A 7,552-nucleotide genomic window follows, 5' to 3' on the forward strand; every position below is an offset into this window, starting at 1 on the left:
ATGAACTAACCAGTACCCCCTGAGCTCATGTCTCTAGCTGCATATGTAGCAGAAGATGGCCTAATCAGCCATCATTGGGAAGAGAGGCCCCTTGGTATTGCATACTTTATAAGACCCAGCACAAGGGAGGCCTGGGCCAAGTAGTGGGAGTGGGTGGGTAGGGGAGCAGGGATGGGGGGGGGGTTATAGGGAACTTTCGGGATAGCATTTGAAATGTAAATAAAAATAAAGAAGTCTGAAAGGAGGGAGCCTGGCCAGTCTTATTGACACGGACTAGAAAGGGATAGCCTGGCTCCAAACAGTTGATCCTCTTCATTTCCACTTCACACATCAGCAAAGCAGCAATAATACAAGCAATAATAGTTTTTGAATACTTCCTGAGCTACGATCGTCTGCCAGACTGGCTCATGAAGGTATTATACAAATTATTTCATTTATCTTTACAAAAATTCTCTGAGGGCAGCTATCTATAAGGTTCGTCTTAAATGAATATATAAGTTTACCATGGCTGTGGGAATTAACCTGAAAAGAGAGCACTTTAGCTGAAGAATTGTTTCTATCAGATTAGCCTGTGAATTTGCTTTGATTGATGACTGATGTGGGAGGGCTCAGGACACAGGGAACACCACACCTAGGTACGTGGGCCTGGGCTGTCTAAGAAAGCTAACTGCGAATGGGGACAGTGGTTAAGGGAACAAAAGTGGAGGGGAGAAACGATATAATTCTTTCTTACTTAAGATAGTTGGACTAGCCAATGAGTGAGCCAATGAGTAATGTCCCTCCACAGTTTCTTCTTGACTGTCTGTCTATCCTGGCCTCCCTAAATAAAGAGATGTGGCCTGAAATTCTAACCTAAATCAACTCTTTTCTTTCCTAAATTGCTTTTGTTCAGTGTTTTACCGCAGCAGGAGAAAATCAAGTAGAACAACAAAACCCAGTACTGTTAGAACATATAACTGGCTTTAAATCACATGAAATGAGACAAACTGGAACATCTTTTCAAGTGCCATTTCAGTAAATGCTTCACGTTTTTGAAATCTTACTGAATTGAGGCTTAATTATAAAACTGACTTTAGAATTTCTCATTTTATAAAAATTGAACTCTCCTAATAGCTTAGTCACAGTATCTTCCCCACAGAAGCACCACTCACGGTTTTAAAGACTTGCTCTTATTGTATCTGATGGTTTTTTGTAGCAGCAACCAGCAAGAACTGAATCCAGAATCAGACCCCCAAATGGCTTGAAAAAAGACACAAAACTCCTGGTTTCTATAGACGTATGCAATGTGTATAAAACAAAAGGCAAAGAAACATTTTACAAAGAACAGTGATTACCCTCTTGTCTTCATGGAAGTCATAAGGAGAACAGGGATTACCAACAGTTACAACAGATATACCATAAGTATATACAGGGTGGATGTTGGTACCAGGGTAGCCAAGGCATTGAGAACTAGAATAAATGGTGGGGTTATCTGTCTGCAAATCCATCGCCCTGAATGTCTGCTGCAGGCTGCCATGATTCATGCCAAAGGCATGCTCTAGGAAATGACTAAGGTCCCTTGAGTCCACAGAGCTTCCTTTAAAGTGTCTCCTGACCTACTCACCTTGCCCTCCTCTAATCAGCTGTGGATGTTGATCTCAGATTCAGATTCAATGCTGAAGACGGCACAACGGTGAGACGCTGTCCCCACAGTGGACTTACAAAGGCAGAATTTAAAAAAGAATACAATAGATCAACATAAAAAATGTGCCAAATTCAGTGGTTCCATGTGTAGTTAATGAAAAGAGAGAAGCAGGTTAACACTCAAGGATCTTTAGCCACCATTTTATACTCTTTCAAAATTAATCCCAAAGAAGCCTCTTTAAAAGAGAGCCATTATTCCCTTTTCATAGCTGAGGAAACTCTGACTTAGAATGGAGAGATCCAGTATCATATGGCTGTGTATAGGAAACACTAAGAATCAAACCCACAACTGCCAAACACCTCCCATCTCCAGGAATGCTTCCTAGGGGATGCTGCAAACAGCGCACACTCACACTGGACAGACAGGGAGACTGTTCTTCATCCTCTAGTATTTTTCTGAAGTGTGACTATCTTCCAGGGGGCAGGGTTTGGCATATTTTAATGAATAAATAAATACGAAGTTTGCACTTTCTCTTTTTTTGTCTCTATAAATTGTCTCTTCTAATTAATGAATAGCTGCACTTGTCATTTGGTATTGGTAATTTCATAAAGCCTCCCAGGGTGTTACCCAGTTGAGTTGGGCGTAAGGAAACAATATTAGCTCCGGGCATGGAAATGAATGGATTTAGAGGCACTAAATCAGGAAAGCAAATGGGCTCTCACAGCTCCATGCTGTAGAATTAGTTTCAAATATTCAACAGACAAATCCAAGTCTGAGCTTTACAAGCCCAGAGCTGAACACAGCCTTTTGCTCGTTTTAAAATCCACGCTGTGAATTTTAAATTCCTGATAGCATTTCTAATAATGGCATCTTTTAGAAGCTGAAGTTGTGAGAGACCATGGAGGGTCAGACCCCAACCTCTGTATAATATCTATATAGCATATAGACCTACGAACGATTTTAAATTAAGAAATTTCAAATTATTTTTTTCCTCTGGATCCTCTGTGCTATGGTCTGTGTCGACATCTCCTAACTCAATTTACATACTAGAATTTACCAGGACTTCATAGATACCTGTCCCAGTAGATCGATACTCAGCTATATTTCTTTAGTAGTTTAAGGTGACTCCCCTCTTACATTTCTATAAAGAATGGAATTTTCTTATTTCAATTGCAAATGACAAATCAGCGTTATCTTTCAGAAAGTAGGGACTGTTAGGATAAATGTATTATTTTAAAAGTAAGGTATAAAATATTTTTGTACCATTGATGGCTGGCCGCACACAGCGCGTTAGTAAACATGAAGCAGAGTGTGTGTCCGGCTCCTTGCTTCCGTGAACTGTTCTCTGCCATCAGGAGCACATAGGAAACTCGTCCGATCCCTCATCTCCAGAGAGATCAGGAGGGGGATCACTTTCCCCAAGACTGAAAGCATAGGCATGTCTTTCAGATGCTCACCAAGGTGAAAAAGAAAACAGTGCTTTGATAGCCTGAAGGAATTGTTCCCCTTTCTTTTCCTTCTGATACCTGAGCTATCGCCAGTTGGTATCTGAGATGCTTTTTGCGAGAGGAGGCCTGCCTTAGCCACAAGGGGGGTGAGGGGTTGGGAGGGGTACCCTCTCAAAAGAGAATGCAGAGCCACTGGGGCCTCTTCTCTGCCGCTGCCAACCAGGAAACTGCAGGAGACGTCCAGGCTTACCCTCCCCAGAGAACTCTGGATGAACAATAGTTTTCTCCCTTTCTAAGCTGCAGTATTGCTGGAGCTTATCCGCTTCTAACTCCATCACGTCTGTAGCTTGGTAACTCGGTTTCCTAAACAAAATTAAAGGAAGTGTCAGTGTGAAATTGAAAGTGAAACTGGCAGCAAAGGGCAAATCTCCCGGGTCCTTAATGGATCGGAAAACCAAATGGCAATTTCCAAAGAGGTCCCTTGCCTCAGGCTGCCTTAAAGCAAGGCAATCACAGTGCAGTCTACTCTTTCGATAATTTTATCAATACATTAGGCCCCCCCGCAAAGTTTGTGTGCAAACCCTCTTGTGCTTAGTTAGAACAAGTGGTCATGTGTGGGATGGTCAAAATGCTTCCGATCCTAAATAGATCACCCTTCATCATCTTCCTGGTGCTTCAAACTCCAGCCACTTCTCCATAAAACAGAAGTATGAAGATCACTATTAGAGATCGTACATGGCAGGCCCCTTCTAAGTAACCACCTCGGATAAACGTGGAGAGCAGACATTTCGCTCCCTTTGACGTGTGTAGAATTTCCTGTGAATTTAGATGAAAGTGAAACAATAAGAAATATAGTCAAAAAAAAAGCCAAGCCCAAAGAGCTCCTTGATATGTGTATACTCAGTGATGTAAGTATTAGCTATTCTGTCTCCTTACACTCAAGAAGACAGGCAAGACCAGGCCACCCCTATGTCAGAGATCCCTTGTTAGACTATGGGCAGGGTCATAAAGTGAGCTGAGGATCCCTGAGGACTGCACTCCCCCGCCCCTTACTTTATGCAAACTTGAAGAACAGCAGTGATAGAAGCAAAGCTCAATTGCTGACACTTTCATTTCTGAACGAACTCATGATGTTAGAAAATAATAGAATAATAGTATGGTGTAACTGTCTACCCGTCTATCCTTTTCCTGCAGAAAGCAGGCAGCCCAGGAAATGCCAGGCAGCCACCGGGCATCATGGGAGTGTTTCTGCTTCGCAGTCATATTCACTGCACTTAAGAAAGCTAATCCATTCTCCAAATCGGCCATGCTGCCTCCTGCTTTGCCTTCATTCTCACAGATATGAGAGCTCAAGGAAGATGATCTGAGAAACTCAGGTTTCAGCAAGCTATGCATATTGAGAGTGAATTCCCCCGCTCCCACCCTCTCTTTTGCAAAATACTCTGGACTTAAATTGCAAACCTTGGAGCCAATGAGTCTGGCTCTAGCTGCTTCATCATTCATAACCTTGTTATGCAAATAAAACAAGTATAAATTAAAATTCTAATTGAACTCTAATCTTGAAAAGTAGTCCCTCTGAAGCATTCCTAAATGACACCAAATTCCTGAGCATCCCTGAGTTGTGTTTGCTGTCAGATTTCTAAAGGATTTGGCCAAAACTAAATAGCTGAATAAACATTCTGCTCAGTGCTCTGACTTCCGTGCATTTCCTGCTACACATGCTTCGTTAAAACTTTGCCAAACAGGGGTTGGTCCTTCGATGATAAAAGCAGAATCAAAGGAAAAACAAGTGGGTATGACATGGAGCTGCTGCAGCCTTTGGAAACTTTGTTTATTTTATCTCTGGAGACTTGAGCAATATCACCTGGCTGTTTCAGAGACTAAACTGTCACCTCCTCACATAGTCATGCTATTTAACTCTCTTAATTCACACAAAACCTCTATGAAAGGTAAATATTTATAACAGCAGCACATCTCTACTCCTGTACGGTATTATTCTCCTGCAAAACACCAGGCATCCGTAAGGTGTACACCAGCTCCTCTCTGGAGAAAACTTCTGCTACTAGCTTCCAGCGGACAAATGGCTACCCTGAGTTTCCCTCCAGCAAAGAGCTTGTTATTATAAAAAGTCCGTGAGAGACTTCGATTGCGTTGACTCCTCAGACATTTTTGTAAAAAAATAAATACAAAGTGGAAATGGGGAAGAGAGAAAATTAACAGGTACAATTTGAGTGACATGAAAATGTTTCTGTGGCCACAATCGTCTCTCCTGCTGGCCTTTCCACAGTAAAGGAAGATGCCAGGTTCCTTGATGAGCTCCTCTGCCTGTCAGAAATTTTTCTAGTAGAAAAGTCTAGGGAGAAGGCCATAAAAGCCAGCATTAAGTAACACTTCTACCGGGCTTTGGGCAATTTCATTTTGTACAGGTAACAATATCTGCGGCCTCAAGTCTAAGATGGACACAGGTCTGTTCTATTTCCGGGCAGTGTGTGTGTTTGGCGGGGGGGGGGGGGGGGGGGGGGGGGTCAGGATTCAGAGAAGTAACTACTATAAAATACTTTGAAAGATATTCCAGATATCAACAACTATAATCTAAGTATTCTGCTAAGGAAACTATGTTATTCTTTCACAGTCCTGCCCTGTGGATGTCGTGGATTATAACCTGCTAATTCATGGAATCCATTTTGAGGAGTTCTTCAAGGTGAACAACTCTGCTGTTTTCTGCTTCAGTATTGAGATATAATATGCCATACAGACCCCCAGGAAGTGTGTGATATTTGCTTGAACCATTGTTCCTATTTCCATTGTCCTTCCATGCGTTGTTTATAAAGCTTCTTGGAACATGACTAAGATTTCAGAGGCCCGGATATTTAACTGCAACACTAATCCTAATGCAAAGAAACCTGCAACCTGCAGTTATTGCTACAAAATTCACAACAGCTGAGAAGTGGAACCAGCTTAGGTGTCCATCGCAGAGGAATGAATTAAGAATATGTTATGCATACACATTGTGGAATTTTATTCAGTCAGAAAGGAAAATGAAATCATAGCATTTGTAGGAAAGGGTGAAACTGGAAATATTATATCACATGGACAAGAACTGCATATTTTCTTGAAGTGGAAATTCCTGGTTTCTTTGGAGACTCAGTTGTGTGATGTGATTTTTTTGTGTGGAAGGGGTAGTCTGGAAATTGTCTTATGAGAGGATGTTTTTGCTAAAGCAGACATGTGGGAGGATATTTTACTGAGAACAGACATGTGGTTTCTTTCTGGAAGCCACCTAGAAAAAGTACATATGATGTTTTGCTAGAACTGATCTTTGAGAGAACACATGATGTTTGGAAAGGATATAAATAGAACCCAACACACAGTTGACAATACTGTGTGGTATTGGTTCGCCTTGCCATTCTTTGCTGGTCATTATTTGTCATGACTTCATAGAGAGTAGTGCACCAAAGGACTTCTGGTGGTATTCTCAGAGACTGCTTGCTGCTTCCTCTGACTCTGGCCAATCGGCAGAGCCTCTCCATTTCTGCTGGATTGAACTGCCATGGCTGATTTGTGAATGGTGTGTTGGAATGGATTGAGCTACCACTGATGATTCATGTGATCTCAACTGCTGATACCCTAACAATGCAGATTGGAATCACTCCAAAGAACTATTTCTAAGCAGGTTCACATCCTCCTTTGCCCTATTAACCTTTTCTTCCCACTACCTCTAGTGGGGGGTGGACTTGAAGGGAGGTTAAAGCATTTAGGCATCCTTATTAAAAGTAGATTTTGAAAAATCTAAGCCTTCATTTTCTCTCATATCTGGATTCCAAATTCTAATTCCCCTCTCCCTCTCCCTCTCCCTCTCCCTCTTCCTCTCCCTCTCCCNCCCCCCCCCCTCTCTCTCTCTGTGTATACGTGCATGGTGATGGTAGGGATATGAGTCCTAAAGCTAGAGTGAAGATCATCAGAGGAGAAATTGAGACCTTAAGAGAGAATGTAAGCAGTATAACATTGAAGATGTAGATGTTAAATTCTTCTTGCTAATCTCCATCATTGTCAGATGATTCCAATCAGAAAACCAGCTAATCAGATAATGATTGGTTCATGCCAAATTATAAAGCACACAATCCATAATCTTACAGAAAATGTATTGGGAGACTTTAAGCAGTCTAATCAAACTAAAATAGAAAAATGTACAAACCACATATATTTGTGTCAATTTTAAAACCATAAATGTGTTGTAGTTTCATATTATGCTCAGAAATTTCTTTTAGCAGATTATATTAGTAAAGAAAGAAAATACGTATTTAATTGTATTGCTTTAAATATGTATTATTTAAAGTCTCTGCAAACTAGAAATGAAATATGAAACATCCCAGGCTTTGACTGACAGTAAGAATCAATACACTAGACCTGACCTTTAGCATGTGTCATTGATGAGAACAGAAGAAATGTTCAGTAGATAAGGGTGGGCTCTTATTCTTGA

Source organism: Mus pahari, chromosome 3 (assembly GCF_900095145.1).
Source record: "Mus pahari chromosome 3, PAHARI_EIJ_v1.1, whole genome shotgun sequence".
NCBI classification, from domain to species: Eukaryota; Metazoa; Chordata; class Mammalia; order Rodentia; family Muridae; genus Mus; species Mus pahari.